This window comes from Condylura cristata, unplaced genomic scaffold, assembly GCF_000260355.1.
Source record: "Condylura cristata isolate star-nosed mole 26May11 unplaced genomic scaffold, ConCri1.0 scaffold00003, whole genome shotgun sequence".
In the NCBI taxonomy this organism is placed as follows: domain Eukaryota; kingdom Metazoa; phylum Chordata; class Mammalia; order Eulipotyphla; family Talpidae; genus Condylura; species Condylura cristata.
In genome coordinates this window covers 25,248,213-25,267,989 of record NW_004567104.1, presented here as the reverse complement: position 1 = coordinate 25,267,989, position 19,777 = coordinate 25,248,213, and the positions used below count along the sequence as shown (strand labels likewise).

At 40.3% G+C, this 19,777-nt stretch overlaps 1 protein-coding gene across 2 annotated transcripts in view; it reads right to left on the bottom strand.

Moving 5' to 3' along the window:
* IL1RAP (interleukin 1 receptor accessory protein) overlaps window positions 1–19,426 on the bottom strand; it is a 128,590-nt gene extending 109,164 nt beyond the window's left edge. For both annotated transcript variants that reach the window (XM_004675100.1, XM_012729980.1), the window contains exon 1: window positions 19,263–19,426. The gene's annotated coding sequence lies outside the window, so the exon portion shown is untranslated. The remainder of the gene's footprint in view (window positions 1–19,262) is intronic.
* Window positions 19,427–19,777: the final 351 nt, after the last annotated feature.

Genomic DNA, 19,777 nt, shown 5'->3' with positions numbered 1-19,777 from the left:
GCGCCACCAGGGAGGGCCTATGATTTTTTTAAGCCCTATCTTCCACATGATGACTTTTTACTTCTCTCCCTGCTCCTCATCAAGATGGCCTTTGGAAAATAAGAAAAGGTCTTAGAGGTTAATATTTGGGACAATATTTGGGAAACAACAGCCCAGAAATGTGAGGTGACTTTGAAGAGGTCCCTAGCTCACTGGTGAAAATGTGGGGAAATGGCTTTTGATTTCCATTTAAAGCTGTTCTCTGATGAAGCCTCCCAACTAGGGAATCTGAATATCCACCAAAATAATACACCATTTATATCCTGGGAGTCTTATCTAAACAGGCAGCAGTTCTGTGTCAAAGGAAGACAGCTACTTGCACTGAGGTGCAATAAGCAGCAGCTAGAGGAGCTGAAGACTTGGTCTCCCCATCCCCCACCCCCACACCCACCCCCTTGACTTTGTGAAGATTTATGATGCAAGCAGGAATCTCCAGCCAGAATACCTCCAGGCAGTGTTGGGCCAAATCCCTAAGGAGTCCCTGCAGCTATGAAGCTGCATATTTGTTTCCTGGGACAGTGGGGTTGACCTGACTTTGGATAGCTGTGAGTTCCTGAAGCTTCCCTGTAAGGGGCAAGACTTTATACATTAATATAAGATATCCAAGCATGATATATTTCAGGAAAGCATGTTCATCTATAACACCACACACATATGCACACACACACGCTCGCACACACACTTGAGCTGAGTTGAAGATTTGGTAAAGTCTTTATAAGCTGTGAGGGGAATGATCACTGTATTTAATTGAAAAGCAATGTTCATTCTGAGGTGAAACACTAAAATCTCCTGCCAGCATTCCTATCTCTGTTTTTATTCTTTCCAGTGAAAGCGGTGAATCAACTGTTGGACAATTTCTGTCATTGTCACAGTCCTTCCTTCAAGGACCAAGGAATTGTCTCAATTCTGACATTAAATCGAAGGATTATCATTTTTGAACAGCACAGCTTTCAGATTAGCAGCCAGCTAATTAAAAAAAAAAAATAGGGGAAAAAAAAAGGCAGCTTTGCCCTCCTGACACCCTAGGCAGCCTGCAAGCGGCTCGCCTTTGAAATGGCAAGAAACTGCTCTCAAAGACACTTTCTCATGTGCTGCCAACTACATGGGAATATTTTTCAGTCAGTGCTTGTCTGGTCTGACTTGAACTTGTTTCAGGGTGTGTCTTCATTCCTGTGAGAGGTCTGCCCTGGGCGAGACTGCATTCATCAGCAATTAAAAAAAAAAAAATTGTAAAAAATCTAGAGCTGGCAGTGGGTGGGAGGCTTTTCGACACGGATGTGCACCTCCCACGTGCTCTGGTCACAGACACGACTGGGCTGGTAAGAGGGCCCGACGGATCCGTGCCAGGCCCAGACACAAGTCTTCCATTCTGACCCGGAGTGCTGCCAAGTGGGAAGAAGCCACATCCTTCCTCATCCTAAGTTCCCTTCTTAAATCGAGTAGTTGTTCAGAAAGGGGAAGCACAGGGGGAGGGAGGAGGCGACATCACTAGTTGGTGTTAATTATAACAAGGGGAAACCTTTATTCCCAATATAAAATTTCTAAGTGAATTCAAGACAGAATCTCAAGGCCGGAAAGGCCCTCAAATGTCATTTTGATTCAAACTTCTTTTTCCAATATTCAAATCTCCCTGTAACAACTCTGCCAAGTGGCTGTCTAGGCGCTCTTTAAATTTCTTCAATCTCCATGAACTCATTACCAATTTAGTTTTCATATGGCTCAGTCGGCAACAAGTGTCTCCTTATGCTGAGCCGGATTCTGATAGCCTGGAACATCTACCTGCTTGTCCTGGCTGAGGTCCCTGGAGACAGTGCCTATCTCTCCTACAGACACTGCTGGACACTTAAACCAGGAACCCAGTAGTTCCCTACTGAAAGTAGATCTCACTTTCAAAAAGGGGAGACATGGAAAACCAATGTTACTACAATTTTTTTTTTTTAAAGATAGAAACTAAAGCTTTTGGAAAACACTCATTGCCCTGCTCACCTCTCCAAGCCTCACAGACTAAAAACCATACTGAGGAAATACAAACTTCACTAAAACAGGAAAAACTGGCATCAGTGAATGAAGATACATCCCACGTTGTCTGGGCTTAAAAGGAAATTGAAAAAGAAGTAATCAAACGTCAGCAATCCCACTGGCCAGTGGACTAGCTCAGCCCCAGCTGGGTTTCCAGGGAATTGACACTCAGTGTAGTGACTAATATCGCCTACGGATGTCTCTATACTGTCTACACCTCTGAAGCCGATTGGATGGAGGTTATGAGGTAGAAGGGACACCTCAGCACAGGGAGGCCAGGCACAAAACTCATGCTCAGACAAGAGTTACACTGACTAGACTCAAATTTGCCAGGCTGTGTACCCTTCTTAACTATGACAAGCCTCAGTTTCCTTATTGGTGAACAGTTTAAGCCCCACTTGAAATAATGATGTGAGGGTTATATGAGATCCTTGTATAAATTGCCTGGCATGTAGTCAACACCTAAATTTGTCAGTTAAACGTATTCTCTTTTTCTCTAATTACTAAAAGTTCAGCCTTCCATCCTCATAAACATTTCCCTATATCTTGTAACAGATATAAGGAGACATAAAACTCATGTGCTTGCTAGGGAGAAAAGAAGCCAGTTCTCACATGGGAGTACCGAAGTAGAATCTGCAGGGAGAGGACACTGCACTAGAATTTGCAAGGCCTGTAAGAGACAGATCTGACTGACTTCAAACAAAGCATTCCCTTCTCTGGTCTATTTCAAGGAGTTAACCTTTTTGACCCAAATGAGCTAGTATTTTAGGAAAGCCATTAGACATATTGTGTTGAAAGGCACCTGGGAAAACTTGGTTTCTCTATGTCTTCTCTGTACCCATGAGCCATGATCCTACATTAATAACTGAAACTTCCCAGATGCCCCAAAGCTCAGAACTTGAGGTTGTCTATCTGATTAGACTTGTCCCAGCGTCCCCCCCAGGAGTAAAAAAATCTGCAGATGTCCACTGAATGGAGGTGGTAGGCCTTGTATTTGCTTGTGCTTGACTGTTGAAATCTCAGGTGATAACAGCATTGGGTTCAGTGAGTGTTTTAAATAAGACAAGTGAATGAGTTCTGCTGTGTTTGGATAAGAGGAAACCAGGAGCTAAGTTTTTTAAACATGCAGGAGTGTGTACTTGGAAGAGTTCGTAAACTTACAGAACGACCTCATTCAAATATGTGTGGATCTCCTGGGGGTATTTAGGGCACCTGCTCCATTTTGGCATCTATAAAGGCTTTCTTCATCCCCCTGACTTTGGTTTTCTGTGCATTGAGTGAAAGCAGTAAAAATCTGGCAAAGGGGTGAAGAGTCACAGTGGGGGCTGTAATGCCTGGGTTATGAGAAGCCAGTTTACTGAAGGGAAAAGAGACCTTAAAGGTAATGAAGTCCAAAATATGGGGCAGATTTAAGAACAGAGGCAGATTAGCCAGAGGTGGTCCCAAGAAGATTATCAGGCGATGTTGCATCAAGTGAAATGAAGGGGGGAACCAAAGAAAGACAGCCATTGAATCCATGAACTATAGTGGGCTTTCTGGTGTCATCAAGGGCTAAGTGGCCACTTGGTGATTATCACCAACTCTAAGCTCCAATATTCTAATATACTAATTCAGACCAAACTGACCTTGAAGAGTCCTTGTCAAATCAAATGAGGTAATGGACATGTAAGTACTTTGCAAATTATTAGGCACTTGGACAAACATGAAGGGGTACTCTTAGTATTACTCAGTAGAGTCAAAAAGTCTTTGTGTACTAAACGAAGTAAGTAATATTTTTCTATAGGTCTCCTCTCTCAAAATGAAACCGACTTAGTTTTATTTAAGTGAATGTTCTAGTTATATACATACTTTCCCTTGCTCTTCACATGCTGGAAACAGAATCATCAAGGAATAAAAAAAGAAAGAAAGAAATCAGTTATCTAGTTATGCCAGAAGGACATTGCAGTCAATAATTTTAGCCACAGGTCAAGCTATCTGGGCTTGCAATGCACTGCAACATTTTTTTTTTTCCTAGTATGGTCCTGGACAACCTCTTATGCTGACTCTGAGTCACCTCCTTACATGACAGTGGGGGAGGGGGGGAAGCTCTGGGAATGCAAATTTTCTTGTCTGAATTATTATACTAGAATTCTCATTAATTGTCCCCCTTAATTCTCTGTCTAAGCTCCACTGCTTTGACATCCAGTGTCACATTTGTCTAAAACACAGATCTGATAATGCCCCTCCCTCACTCAAGAATATTCTCTGCTACTCCTTGCCTTATGGTATTACATGCAAATACCTCAACATGGTATTTAATATTCTCAATGACAAACCACTGCTCATGTTTTTTAAGTGTGGTCTTCAATGACTCTGGTGTCTACACAGCATCTCCAGCCCATTGAGGCTAATCATGAGCAAGATACCTGTTTTCTCCCTCATGATTTCATCTTGTTCCTTTTATTTAAAGTATTAAATGTGTTTTTAACTGTGTCCAATCTTCTCTGTATGGTTCTTAGTTAGATACTGGCATAGGAAAATTTGCATGCATGCTGAATGGGAGAAGTGAATCGGCAGTCATTGCTTTGAGAAGACCCATAGGCATCCAATGAATCTCATGCACTTTACTGCTGATCTGGTAGTCACTACTCTCTCCAACTTCTCCAAGTCCAAGGCAGGCAGATGTGAAGCTTAATGGCTAAATACACTAGCCACTGCTGCAGGGCACCCACACTGCCAAAGCTAGATACAGTGAGAGACAATAAAAAGTTGCAGTTTGTCCTCGTAGATTCCATATCACTCTCTTCCACTCCATATCCAGCTTTTCTACCTATCTGTCTACCACAAGCAGAGACAATAAGCCCACAGACTTCTTCATTAACTCCTCATCAAGGTCCTTGGTTATTGACTAATTTCTGGCCTCCCACTGTCCCCTTGTACATATTTAGTTGCCCAGCTTCTCCCACAAAAAGCCTGACACATATGATACATGTTATATTCCATAACATTCATCCATATCATTTCTAATCCCCTTGTCAGACCCTAAATCATATAGCACTCTTCCCCAGCAGTCTCTCTCTGTCCAAATCTAGCCATCACTTCAAGACTCACTTCAAATACCACTTCCTCAGAATCGCTTTCTTGAGTAATACAAGTGTCTCTTCCCGATGTGATAAAACACCAAAATGTTTTATCATATATCTTTAGGACTTACGTTATATATTCGGGACTTGTGTCATATATTTCTTTGCACTTCCTAAGATTAAACACATTATAATGCAAGTGCCTATATGTGTATATATACATGTGTCTTATCTTCATAAAAATCTATAAATTACTATACTTCAGGATCTGTGTTTATGCAACTGCATTTTATTTTATAGGTAATACAATTTTATTTTAGCTTTATTTAAATACAGCATTCTTTTCTTAAAATTTGTTTAAACATTGTGCTATATTATATTATTATGTTATGTTATATTATGTCATATTACATTATATTGTTATGTTATATTATATTATATTTATTATATTATGTGTTCAGAGTTGAGAATCACTGTGTGTAATATTATATTAAGTTCATGGCTAAAAGTACAAATCTATCCTTCATCATACCATTGTTCCCCTTTCCTGATCTCTCTTCTCCTTTTCATCCTGATAACTACTAAAGACAGTCAAAACAACTGTCTATTTTGCTTTATTTAATCCATTTGTTTTCTCTGTGTTTGTCTTTCTCTGTCTAACTTATTTCACTAAACATAATACTCTTTAAGTCCATTTTGTTGCAAGTGACAATATTTCATCATTTTTATAGCTGAATAATATTCCATTTCGTGTGTGTGTGTGTGTGCACTATATTCTCTTTATACATTTGCTAATAGATGAGCATTTAGGTTGTTTCCAGTTCTTGTTTTCAATAGACATGGAGGTCATTTATCTCTTCAAATTAGTGGTTTTATAAGATTTTGTATAATTTTAAATTGGGTAACTGGAATATAAAGTACTTCTATTTTAATTTTTGAGGACTCTCCATGCTGCTTTCCTTAATGACTATAGTATTTTACAGTCCCAACAGTGTTCAATATGGAGAGAGTTCACTTCTCTCTACAACTTCTCCATCCTTGCTGTTCCTTGTCTGTGGGTTTTAGCCATTCTCACAGGTATAAGGTATATGTTTGCATTTTAACCTCCATACCTCTCCAATATCCTGGTTACCAAAGGTTCTTTTGTTGTCCAAAAGAGAAAACAGGAATGATAAATGTATTATCCACATTACTGCTTCCTTTTAATAACATGGGTAGCTGAAAACCAAAGTTGCTGTTTCAGGTATCACCTCATTACATAGAGACACTTAATGACCACTTTGCTTTCTATCACTTACAGTAGAGCTCTCTAACACCATACCTAGCACTGTTTACTTTTACCAATCTATAGATCTAATAAAACTAGTTTACAGTATAATAGACATAGCAGTATGGGAAATGAAGAGAAAAACACTAGAGCAAGATGTGCTAAAAAGAAACAAAAATAACAAGACAATGAAAGAGAGAAAAAACAGAATTTGCCAGAAGATTACACACATTTAAAAATCTACCAGTCTGTGGCCATTTAGTATTATAAATGATCTCACCTCAATGAATTCTAAAAGAATTGTAGCCATTCCAATAAGTGTCTTGAATCACAAAAATTAAGGAGTGCCCATAATTTTAGAGTAATAAGAAATTATTTTAAAAACAAAAATAGAAAAGCAAGTTACATTTTAAAGTAACATCAATTTTTAAAAATTCCACAGCAGTTTCCACTCTCAAAGAAAAAGAAGAGGGCTATATACTTTGCCAGGCATTCATTCAATAAATATGTGGTGAGGAACTACAATCCAGGCACTGATGTGTGTGTGTGAGAGAGAGAAGAGAGGAAGAGCAGGAGGGGGAGAGAGAAAGAGAAAGGGGGAGGGGGGAGAGAGAGAGAGGAGGAAGTAGGGAGAGAGAGGGAGTGAAGATCTCTTCTCAAAGTAAATCATCAAACCTAGGAGATATGGAAGGATAAAAGCTACACCTTTTAAACATCTCATAAAGAAAATAAAGGTTTTATAAATCAAAACCATATTGGCTTCTTACAAAGAAGTAAGCAAATGCAACCAACAAAATAGGACTAAGTTCATTATTACTCGCTTCTTCCAGGGCAAAATCAGCTGTCAAGAAGAATGAAGCTTCTTGCCTTGCACACACAACCTTTGCTTCATTTCTTTGCCAAACAGTTCTTCATTCCAGGCAGGACCTTGGAGACTACACAGGTGCTGCAACTCTGCACAATTTGCTTTAGAAGAAAAATATAGCAAAACTCAGGGAATAAATACTTGATTTTATCATCAGAGTCCCCCAAAACATGAAAATAATGGTGATACTCTTTCATTTTTCCCCTGGATTACAACTAAAATTTAAATTTTGCAGAGCATTGCAGTAAGGGTTAGAAAAGGTAAGAAAATTAAGTGCTCAGCACAACTCCTGGCACACCAGAGGCACTGGATCAATATTAGTGATTATGATTAGCAAGAGGTCCTAAACTCCAACAGGCACTGTAAATTAGGCCCATTAAGTGTTATCTGTGGCAAAATTTGAGTCTACTGCTGTTTTTCCTTTGTCACCCAGAATGCTCTGGGGCTGATGCTAGAATACAAAATAACTTTTCAACAAGCCAGTTCCAAGCTAGTGAGAAGGATGGGCAGGGTTAGAAGTATGTCTGCAGGTGTGTCAGATGTGTGGAGAAGAGAGACAGGGCCATCCAGAGAATTCTCTTTGAAATCTCTGTATCATTACACAGTCTGGGGTACTTCTACCTATCAGAAAACCCTGGAGATGGAAAGGTTCCCAAATTAGTCCTGGAACAGCATCAACATTACTGAAATAGGATTGGATTTTTGGCTTTGATTTTTTTTTTTTTTTTGGTAAGAAAAAACAAGAAAATTTGTTTTAAGCATATTTCGGGAGGTTATATTAGTTTTGAAAAAATAAGAACAGCTCAGTGGACTAAACATAAACTATGCTATAAGCACTGTGCAAAGCACTTCATGTAAGTATTTAATTCTAACAACAGTTTTACAATTGTCCCAATAAAAAAAAATGGGCTTACAGATATTAAATGACTTTACTACATCTCAGACGTAGTTGGTAGCACTGCCCTGAATAATTGTCCAAATTTAAAATCCATGATTTACCATTATATGCTAACAAAATGATACAACTTAAAAGAATAGATCACACATTATTGATTTGATACATTGTGGAACTGTTCTTTTAAGCAAGGCATCATGAAGTGGAACAAATAAAGATGAAGAAAATATTCAGGATAACTTCTTCCAATCAGAGGGCAGATGGTATATGGTTAAGGTTGTCCAAGTTCAAAAACTGGCTCCATTATTAGCCCTGTGGCCTGGGATCTTAGTTTTCTCTTCAGTAAAATTGTGATAATAACAGCATAAATTTATTCTGTGGTTTTGATAATCCAATATTATAAGCACTTGAAAGACACCCAGCACATAGTATGAAGGACATTATTAAGAGTAATGAATGAGGTTTTGCAAGTGTCAGAAAAGAATTCACAGAATTTCACTTCTTGACGTGTAAAACACCATTTTGACCCACAAAGCCAGGAAGAAACTGATCTTAGATGGAATATAATTTGCCTTTTACATATTCACTCTTAGGTCCAGCATATTTCAGACACTGGCATCTAAAATCTTATAAGGACACTGATCGAGGTCCAGTGGTTTGGGAGACTGATTACATAAAACATCTACACAAGAACTGTAAAATTTCCAGCTGGATTGAATTGAGCAACAAAGAATATTATTTTCATGCATTACTTAGTGCATAAGAAGTAAGGAAGGATACCATTTGAGAGGAAGCTAAGAAATCTGATTTTGCCAATTTTATCAGGTTCATTTTTATTAATTTCTATAGAACAAAGCCATTCATCTCCTCATCTAATAAATGAAGTCTCCCATTTTCCTTCACTCTGGAAGTAATTCATGGACCTGGTCACCATCATTCTTTCCTATTGCCTTGTGCAGAAAATCTAAACCACGATTGGTAAGGTTAGTCTGGGCTAGCCCCTGCTTCCCAGGAATTCTCCTTATCTGCTCCCTCACTCCTCCCTGGCCCTGTCACCTTAGACATGACTTTGGACCTATCCCAGATTGGCAGACGTTTTCCTAGTTCAAAATTTGCCTCCACGACTTTCCCACCCTAATGAAACTGGTCCCTCCTCCACATCTCTCCAACAGTATTGTTACTTTCAGTGTTTTAATCCCAGCTGCTTATTTCTTATAACTGTATTTATTCTAATTGTTTTCCTGTTGCCTGTTTATTCATATAGTTTTTTTTTGTTTGTTTGCTTGTTTCTCCTAAACTAGCCTTATAACAGTCTAACAACAAGCAACTACCCAACACCTATACTTCCCAAAACATTTGCTCTCTTTCTCTCAACTAATACATGCATATGCTCACATACATATAAATTTTATTCTGACATTCTAAATATACACTCATCATTCTAACATATGCATGCACATATATACCTGTACATATTCACATGTGTGCATGTGTGTGTACAAGTACATCTATATATTATATATGGAACATTATATGAAACATGTTCATGTAAATATTATATATATATATATATATATATATATATATATATATATTGCTTCCATATTCAAGTCCATCTATTTCTTTCTATTCCTTAGGGATGAATAATTAAATCTACTATCTACAGACATACTGATTTACTCATTATTTACTCAAGATCAGGTAGCAACTCTTTGCAAGGCATTATTCCAGGAACCCAGATATAGCAATGAATAAAACAGACTTCCTGTCCTTGTGGATTTTACATCCTAGAAGGAGTGAAATTAATAATAAATAAACTAATCATTAATTCATTTAACTAATTTAATGTATGCAAATGCTGATAGGATCCACATAAATGGGACAAAAAACACAATTAAATCAGGGCAGGTGACTCAGGAATGGCAGGGATGGAGAAGAGGAGCAGGATGAGGGACAGTTTTATATACAGCAAACAAAATAACCTTCTTTGAGAAGATATTGAGCAAAGGCCTCAAGGAGATAAAGGAGTTAGTCATATATTTATCTGGGAAATTAGGTCAGAGCAAAAACAGAATGCAAATCATAGGAGACCTAGCAAGATATTTTACTACTACCTCATTCACTAAGTGAAACAGTGTGTGGTTACTTCTGCCAATCACTGTACATATGTAGGAAGAGACTTTGTCCTCACAGCAGGCTAATGGGCTATGTATAATGGGTATCACAATCTACAGAGAAAAGCTCAATAATTTGCTCAGGATTAGAGAGATGGTACTCCTTTTTTTTTTAAGATTTATTTATTTTTGCACAGAAATACTGAGGTACAGGTCAGAGAGGAGAGAGTGAGAGGATTCATCAGAGACTGAGTGGGGAGCAGAACAAGCAGATTGACTGAAATGTAGTGCTGGAGGGAGCAGCAGGTGAGACAAGAGAAGAGAGGTTTGTCTGTGCCACGTGGGTCACCTCCCTGTGTGGGACTGAACTCATGCTACAGTGGCAGTGGTTAGCTTCATAGTGCCGTGCTTTAACCCCTTATGCCACTAGGGAGAGCCCCAGATGGTGCCCAAATTTGAACGTATGTAGAAAGACCCCAGACTCCTACTGCCTATCTGCACAGAAGATTTCTAAATTAGTTATCTTCAGACTTCCACACAGCAGCCCTAGACACCTGTTTCCTTAACAAGCTCTCCAGATGATTCTGTAGTAGATGGTCTGTGCACCTCAATTTATCACTGGCCTCGTTCCTCCTCCACAATAAAGTTTCCACATATTTTAAGGTAAATGTCCCATTCACTGCCAATTCCTTCTCGTTCCCTTTGGTCTCCAAACTGCCCTTGGAGGACCTGAGGCATCTACTCAATACAGTCCCCTTCTCCATCTGAGTTTCATCAGAAGGGTGAGGCTTTGGGGTATATGGCAGAACTGAATGAGGAGAGAATAAATATTTATTGAGTGTGTTTTGTGTGCCAGATATTAAGTGCTAATGCTATAACAGATTTATCTTACATTTACCACACATATATATGGCTATAGATACAGAGTCTCTCTTTCTCAAAGCTAGGTAGAGTATGCTTATTACCATTTCACAGATGAGAAAACAAAGTCTGCACAGGCTGAACGAGCAGTGCTAGAATCCAAACCCAACTGTGACTCAAATACCAGCCAATGTTTCACTACCCACTCACTATCCCACACCCACCATTGTCTTACTATGTAATTGGAAAACTGATGTATAATCTTCCAGAAAGGTTTTACTTAGGTATAATAACACTGTGAAGTATCTGTTATATCAATAATTTAAAAGAAACCCTATATTTATTTCAACGGAAGTCAAGTCTCTTTATGAGCACTAAATTAGCTCAAAAGAAGAAAGCAGAAAATGTGCACTCATAATACTAAAATTCAAATGAAAGCCAAATATTTTATCCTTTTATTTGTTTGCAGAAGATTATGGTGATTAATGATGTTACAGAGCTTGCTTTATACAAAAGACTCTATTTTCAATTCCCAAACAATAAATGTCAGTATGCTTACCCAGCATCTATTTTCCCTCCCGACCCCCAAACTGGATCCTGAGAGGTACAACAGTCCTCAGGTTGTAGAAATGTGGCAAAGTCACACACTTAAGACCATAGCGGTATCTTAGTGGCTATGACTCCTAGTGCAGTGCTCAGCTGTGATTCTCAGTGAGGCCAAAATGAGCTGCCTGATACCTGAGATTTGCACTGCTCCACAGAATCTCGAAGCAGGGATGTGATCCCTTGTGACATGGAAACATAAGCACAGTTTTATTCCTTTCCTTTTTTTTTTTTATAACAGTTTATTTTTACATCATTTTGCACATTTTTTTTCCATCTCAATTGTAATCCCCGCGGGTTTCCCATCACCGAGTCACCCGTGTGCCATCACCATAATCCCGTGCATTTCTCTCCCCCCCCCCGTTTTTGATCCCATTCTCCACTCCACTCCCACAAAATGTCTCTGATATATGGTTGTTCATTATTCTTGTTATTCTCTCGCCTGGTCCATTATACTCCTGCTATGAGTGAAACCATCCGGTATTTTTCCTTTCCTTTTTTTTAAGGTTTATTTTTATTTAGGTTTGCATACAAGAATTGGGGTAGGCCAGAGGTGGGGGGTGGGGAGTGTTAGAGGATTCACCAGATACAGAGTGGGGAGCAGAATAGGCAGATTTACTGAAACACACTGCTGAGGGAAGCAGCGGTAGGACAGGAGAGGCCTGCTGCACAATGTGGGTCGCCCTGGCCAGGGATTGCATTTGTGCTGCAGTGGCTGCCTACATCTTCACAGTGCTGAGACTTTAAGCGCTGTGTTGGCAGGGAGGCCCTCTGCTCCTTTCTTTTCATGTTATCTCCTAAGTCATGGCCCTACAGACACAGATCCATGGAACACTGTACCACAGACAGCACCTTATTTATCTACAATCTTCGTTTTCCAGGTGAGAAAATGAATTCTTCAGAAAAGAAAAAGCAACTAACCAGTACTAACACTGGCGATCTAAATAACTGAGGGCACAAAACATACCATCCTGCTCCACCTTTGCTAGCTGCGTGGTCTTAGCAAACATTTATCTTTTCAGACTCAGGATATGAAATATAATTGGCAACATCTGCTTTGACCACTCCAGAGTTATTAGAAAAAAAACTTTATATGTGTGTTCAGATGTGTGATAATAATAATCAATATTCTAAAGGCTAAATTTCTATATGAACAAAATTATTATTGTCTATGCCTATGCCTTTTATTTTTATTATTTTTTTTAAGATTTATTTATTTATTCATATGGAACTGGGGTACAGGCCAGAGATGTGGATGGTGAGAGGATTCACCAGAGATAGACAGGGGAGCAGACAGGCAAGTCGACGAAGTACACTGCTGAAGGGAGCAGTGGGAGGGTCAGGAGAGGTCTGCCTCGCCATTTAGATCTCCTCCCGGAAAGGCGGGAATCGAACTCATGTGGAAGTGGCTTTAACTTCTTAGTGCTGTGCTTTAACCCGCTGCACCACCAGAGAGGGCCACCTTTAATTTTTTAATGCAATAACAATTTGCACAGGCAACCAGATCATTATTATCACTGCAATTGTTAATTACAACAAAGGTGAAAACCTCTGTGTGCCAGGTTCTCAAAATGTTATACCACATGACTGACATATCTAAATCTAACAAAATGGGTATTTTTATCCATTTCTACAGATGATGAAAATTAAGCAGAAAAAGGTCAAACAACTTTTCCAAAGTCAAATCCAGAAAGATCATTCTGTTCCCAAAGCCCATGACATAACATGGAGACGATTTTTGGTCACCATAGTACCCAACCACAGCTGGCAAGAAAAGCTGTGCTACCTATTAAATGAATGTCTTCAGATATTAGAATTTATGAAATAATCGGTTCTCTTTTCTGTTGCCTCCAGCCTTGATAGGGAGAGGAGGAATCCAGTGTCATCATAAGGACTAATGTGTGAGACAGGTAGAAACCACAGTCACCTCCTGGATATTAACTAGACATAAAAGGTCACCTGTCCTTATGTCCTATTATAGAAAATAATAGCCAGACTGATGTGACCTCTTCACAGCTCTTAGAAATCTTGAGATTGAAGCTCTCTGCTTCTGCCCATTTCCATGCAACCTTCCTACTTTCTTGCAAGTAATTTTTCTTGACACTGGCCTTGTTGTCAATATATGCAAGCATGCACATAAGTATCATACTTCACTGTGTTTGTTGCAAAATGTGCTTTATTATTGGGGTTGAAATGTTTTGCTTTGTTTTTTCCCTATCATTGAGCCAGTGATACTTACCATGACTCCTTGTCATTTGCTTGCTGCTGACCACAAAAGTAAAGGAAATTAAAGTTACTTTATTATGGCGATAGTCTTAAATATGATTAATGACAATGATGAAGTTTGAAAAAGCTTCATCATGGATGAGCCCATATCCAGCCATTCAATTCTCTACCTTTTCCATACAAGGTCCTGTGTTAGGCATGAGGCAGTGTAAACCATGGCCTCAGCTGCTTGGGAGTTAACAAGCATTTGGGTAAGAACACAAAGAGACAAATTAGTGGCCCAGAGTTTTAGTCATACTAGAGGTAGAAGAAATTTTAAATCTTTAAAGGAGTCTCTTGCACTGGGAAGAATCAAGAAAAGATGTGATAAACATGCGTGGGAAGGAAAGGGGAGGAAAGGAGAAACCGGGGAGGTGATATAGCATGAGGCTACAGGGAGCAGCCACTTACACTCCCAGTTATACATCTTCAGAATGTGTAGAGTGGCGGCTACTGTACTTGCATACAGAGCCAAATCTTTGAGCTCAGGCACATAGTGGTTGTACCTTTTACTAATTGGATAACCTTGGGCAAGTCTCTAAGTTTCCCTGAGCCTCGGTCTTTCATCTGTAAAAGGCAGAAAATAATGTACATCTGAGAATTCTTTCTTTCTAATGAAATGACAGAAATGCATGCACCAATGAATGCTGATTTCTTTTGCCCTCCTCTGTTTGACCGGGAAATAGATCTCCTGGCATTAAACAATAAGGGTATTTTTCTTTTCATCCCCCTTCCCCCCTTTTAGCCTTGACTTTTGCAAAGAGATATGACAATATAATTTCAGGGTTGAAAGGAATTTGAAAGAAAAATAACAATGTATTATAGCAGAACAACATTAGTGATCACTTGTTCAGATGCCCACATTTTTGGTTCAAAGATAGAGACTTCTCATTCACAGGCAAGGTAATACCAGTATCTGAATGGCAGGAAGGAGGTGCGGTGGGATGCAGGCTCTCCCCCTAGTCTTCAATTCTAATCTAGAGGCTGTGCAATTGAAGTCTTTCCTAGGTCTAAAATGAAATGCACGGATAAGTCTCCACATTAATCCTCTCTGTGTTTTGTGACATAGGTCATTCTATTTAACATCTCTGTGCCTTAGTCGCTTTAAATAACACACAGGATTACCTTAACAATTGATGAAATGCTGTATGTACAAACCACAACAGTTTTCAGTAAAGGGTAGCTATTAAATTTTGCTTTTATTATGTAGCTTATTAATATACTGATGCCAGAATGGTTTGATGTTGATTCAATTGTCTCTCATGAATGAGATACTGAGATAGGGTCTCAAGCTCCTAAGGAGGTGTCAGTGTTCTCGTTTTCTAGCTAAAGAGGCTCATTTCAATATAATCACTTGCCTCAGGTACCTGCCACGCTGATCTCAAACTCCTCATTACCACAGCTGCTAGAACCAGTCAGAATAAAGGAGGTTGGGAGGCTATCTCCCAACAACCCCATTAATATAAACCAGGTCTTCTCACACATAAAAATAAATAAATAAATAAATAAATAAAATAAAAAAGCTGAACTAATGAACACTTACCCAGAATTCCCCATAGCATCAGATATTAAATGTTCTATAATCTTCCTTATTAATTTCTGTAGTTTTTACTTCCCTCACAGAACTATTTCCAAAATGGGCAAGAGCATAGTAGGTATTCATTGGCAAACCAACAATGATGCACAGAGCCTACATCTGTGTCACCAGCAAAACCCTGACAAAGTTGAGCAACAGATGAAGCTGTGTAAGTTGATGATAACATTTCTTATTTTTCTGCAGCCTTCTCTTCTGATTTCCTCCAGCCACGTTCTGCTTTTCTAACTGTGTCAGGTAAGATGACACTAACTGCCTAACTTTTGGCAAAAGCAAACATATGTTCCCAAATGCCAAAAGCAAGGAGCAAATGTTTCCCCCAGAACTGCAATAGTAAGCCTGTCTGCCTGCCGCAAAGCAGAGAAACCTGATGGCTGTGGAGACTCTCAACAGATAAATGGCCCCACTGCCCATGCTGGAGACAGATCTGTTCGTTTTCCTATAAGCCTGTAGCCACCGGTTTCCACCGGGAGGACTGAAAGTCCAGACCAGTGAACAGCACCTCTAGCAAGTTCTGGTCTTTTCTGCAAATAATGCCTCTTCATACTGCTCTCTATGTTCCATCCTCTACCTATGGATATGGCAAAAGAAGTAAAAAATGCTATGGCCACTCTTGGTAATTGTTTCTCAATTCCTTACCACCTGTGAATTAGCATAAGGAGAGCAGAGGAAATAAAACACTGTGAACAGGAAGACAGATGTGACAAAATTTCAAATATGTGTCTTCATAATACCCTTCCTGCTAGGAATCAAGGTACATCACATCAAACATAGGGAAGTAAAAAGGGTAGCTTTTGCAATCATTGTTTTGAAACTTCTGTCCATCCTGAGAGTTGACCCCATTAAACTCAACACAGCGTGGTTACGGTTTGTTCCCTCAGTGAAAAAGTGCCCTCTTTGGGACAGAAAGGATCCCCTGCAACCACCAGCAAAATAAATTAAATCTAATGACTGAAGTAACTGTTAACCATTCCTCTGGAGAAGCAACAGGGAGTGAAGGGGAAAGTTCTCAATTAGAAATCAAAAGGTGTGAACTGACTTTCCTGGACTGAAACTTATTAAAGACATGACCTTTGGCAACCTCTTGTTTCTCTGAGTCTCACTCAGTTTCCCTCTCAATACACTGAAACCAGGTAAGAGATATCACTTAATTAGTACCTACTTACTCCACGTACTTTGCATTATTCCATTTAATCTAATTGTCACAAGATTTTTGAGGTAAGTATTTCCCCTGTCCCCATTTTGAACTGGATAAACAGAAACTCTAAATGGTAAAATGAACTGCTTAGTATTATACAGCAACACAGGTATTAGAACTGAAATTTAAAGTTCACCATAAAACTTGGACTCCATCTATCAATATGCCTTCCCTCAGGGCTATTGCAAGCAAAAAGGAAGATAGATATATATATGTAAGTATATATGTGTGAATATATATATATATATATTTATTTATATATATGTATATATATGTATTTTGAAATCTTAAGATATGTATACACACATACAATCATATACATATATACACAAACACATTCATATATATCTTGCTCAATATAACCAAATATAGAACATTTGGTATACATATCTATATATTTGTAGAGTTTTGGTAACCAATAATCTGGACAAAGAGGAAAGGTGTAACAGAGTATCTTTGCTTTAAAGAACCAGAATCCAAAGGAATTAACACTCAATATCCCTTCCATTTCCTTATTCTGACCTTAATTTGAACATTTTCCTTTTCCACACAAGCCCCTTTCTTTCAGGCACGCGTTCAGATGTATCCTGGCCAGCTCATCACAATGCATTCACAAAGAACAGGCTGATGGGAACAAGCCCATCCTCTGCAAATGCTTGGCTCAGGAGGTACCTAAGGGGGCACCACCGAGCCGGGTCCCTTCCCTCAAGATGCATCACACCCCCTCGCCTGCACTCATCAATACCACACACAAATGCAATGGACTGTGAAAGAGGCAGCCAACTCTAAATGCCGGATGCTCAATTCAGGGACTTACAGCACAGCCAGGAGAGAGTAGTAAATCACCATATGAAGTCAATTGGAATAAAATCAATTGTCACAAGGGGTTGGAGACATATGAAGAATGTTATTTTATTTTAAAATATCAATAAAAAAGGAAAACTAGTACGGGCTGGTGAGAATGTTTGTGTTTCAATAAGGGAAGTTGGTGTCTAAAGGAGAATGAATGTACCAGCAACACCACATGAGAATTTCAGTGTTCTCTATACTAGCTAACAGAAGACGTCAGGAATAAAAGGTATAAAACAGTATAAAACAAAAATGGAACTTCTGACTTCCCCTCTCGGCTTTCTAGCATTCATCAAATTCAAGATGCTTTGCTTATAAAGATTGTCTTGGACCAGAGTTTCACAGACCTGAGGCTTGGCCTAAAAACTAGTGGGAATTGATATCATTGCAAGACATTTAATTTTATATTACAAGTCAAGCATGATGAAAGTCTCATGCAGACAGCATTAAGAAAACATTTGCTATAAAAGAGTTTCAAAGGCCAAAGAAGAAAACACAGTATTTCCAGATTAAAACAAATGTCCCTCTAAGGTAGTCTGAAATCACCTTTGGAAAACCCACTCTCCAAGGTTACCATACAAAGATTTTTACAATAATTACCATCAGTGTCGACCTTGCTAACCATCTTATTGGAATCATGCCAGTATCATTTCATCCTCCAAACTACCTAAGAGCTCCTTGTGACTATTACAATCTCCATGTCCAACAGGGGAAACATGAATTATCAGAAAGATTGGGTAACTTGCCCAAGTACACACAGCTAAAATGAGGCAGAGCTGGAGTTAAAACAGGTAAAAGCGTTCTCAGCCACTAACTCAGCAATCTGTGGAGAAGAGCCAGAAAAGCTTCCAGTGGCACCGATATTCAAATTTCACAACTTGGAGGTGGAGGGAAGACTCCCTGGGACTGGGTTTTACAGGAAACGTCTGAAGTTTGCAGACATGTATGTTGCAGATTTCTCTTTAACTCAGCTTCCTTGTTCACTCTGCTTACTCAGAAGTGTGAGGGGCAACATAAAGTCAGCTGTTCCTAAATGGGGGACATCCTATTCTCTACAGGTCCAGAGGATATTGCCCGGAGAGATAACTAGGCTGGAAAGAGAACTAGGAGTACCATATGAGGTCACCAGCACCAGCGCGTTCCTCACCTCTCCACCAAAAACCTGACCACCACCCCCCCACAGGGGCTTCTTCTGGAAAAGCAGGTCAGGAGGGGAGGTAGCGAACGAAGCTGAAAGCAGCCTTTCCCCAGGTTGTCACTGTTCCAGGCTGGGGGCGACGGCCCTATTCCACCCTCCAGGCTCACAGCAACGCTCTGGAGAAACCAACGCGGGGATCTACCAAGACGGATCCCTTAAAGGGCTAGGAACGGGGTGCAGCACCGCGCAAGCAACCCACAACTGTGTTACTTTAAATGCCCACAATGCTAGGATGAAGCTTGGACAGTTGGGTTCGAGTCCCGGCCACAACACTTAACTAGCTACGTGACCCACCACCGCCTCTGCTGCCTTCTGTGCCTCAGTTTGTCCTTCTGGACAATAAGAGGGTTGAACTGTATCTTTATGAATCCTTCGACCCTGAGATTCTGAGCACCGCTGATTGACCGAGTCCGCAGGGCAGCGTGAGACTCACCTTTCTTGCAAATCAGAGAGGACGCAGCGAAAGCCGTGGGGACAGCTATCGGGTCGCCACGCACTGTCTTCTTCCGTGCGTCTTGCCAAAGTGAAGCCCGGGAGACCCAGATCCCGCCAGTCTTCCCCAGTGAGCGTCTTACTTTCCGCCGCACTTTCTTTTTCCCCCTTCAGGACTCCTCCCCCGACGCGGAGCGATTGGCCGCGCGGGCTCGAGCTCCACCCGCCGCCTCTGCTCGCCAGCCGCCCGCGCCGTGGGCTTCCCGGAGCTGCTGAGGGGCGGCACCGAGGCAGCTCCACCCGCGGCGAGGAGGAGCCGTGCCGGCCTGCGGGCGGACTCGAGGCTGCGCGGGTCCCTTCCGCGCCCTGTCACCGCCAGGGCTGACTGGAAAGCGCAGGAAAGACGAGCTTTGGTGCTGCGGCTTGGCGCGTAGCCAGGCGCTGTGGGAAGATACGCCCCCCAGGGTACACACAGGCACACACACGCGATCTTTCCGAGAGCCTGGTCTCGCAGTC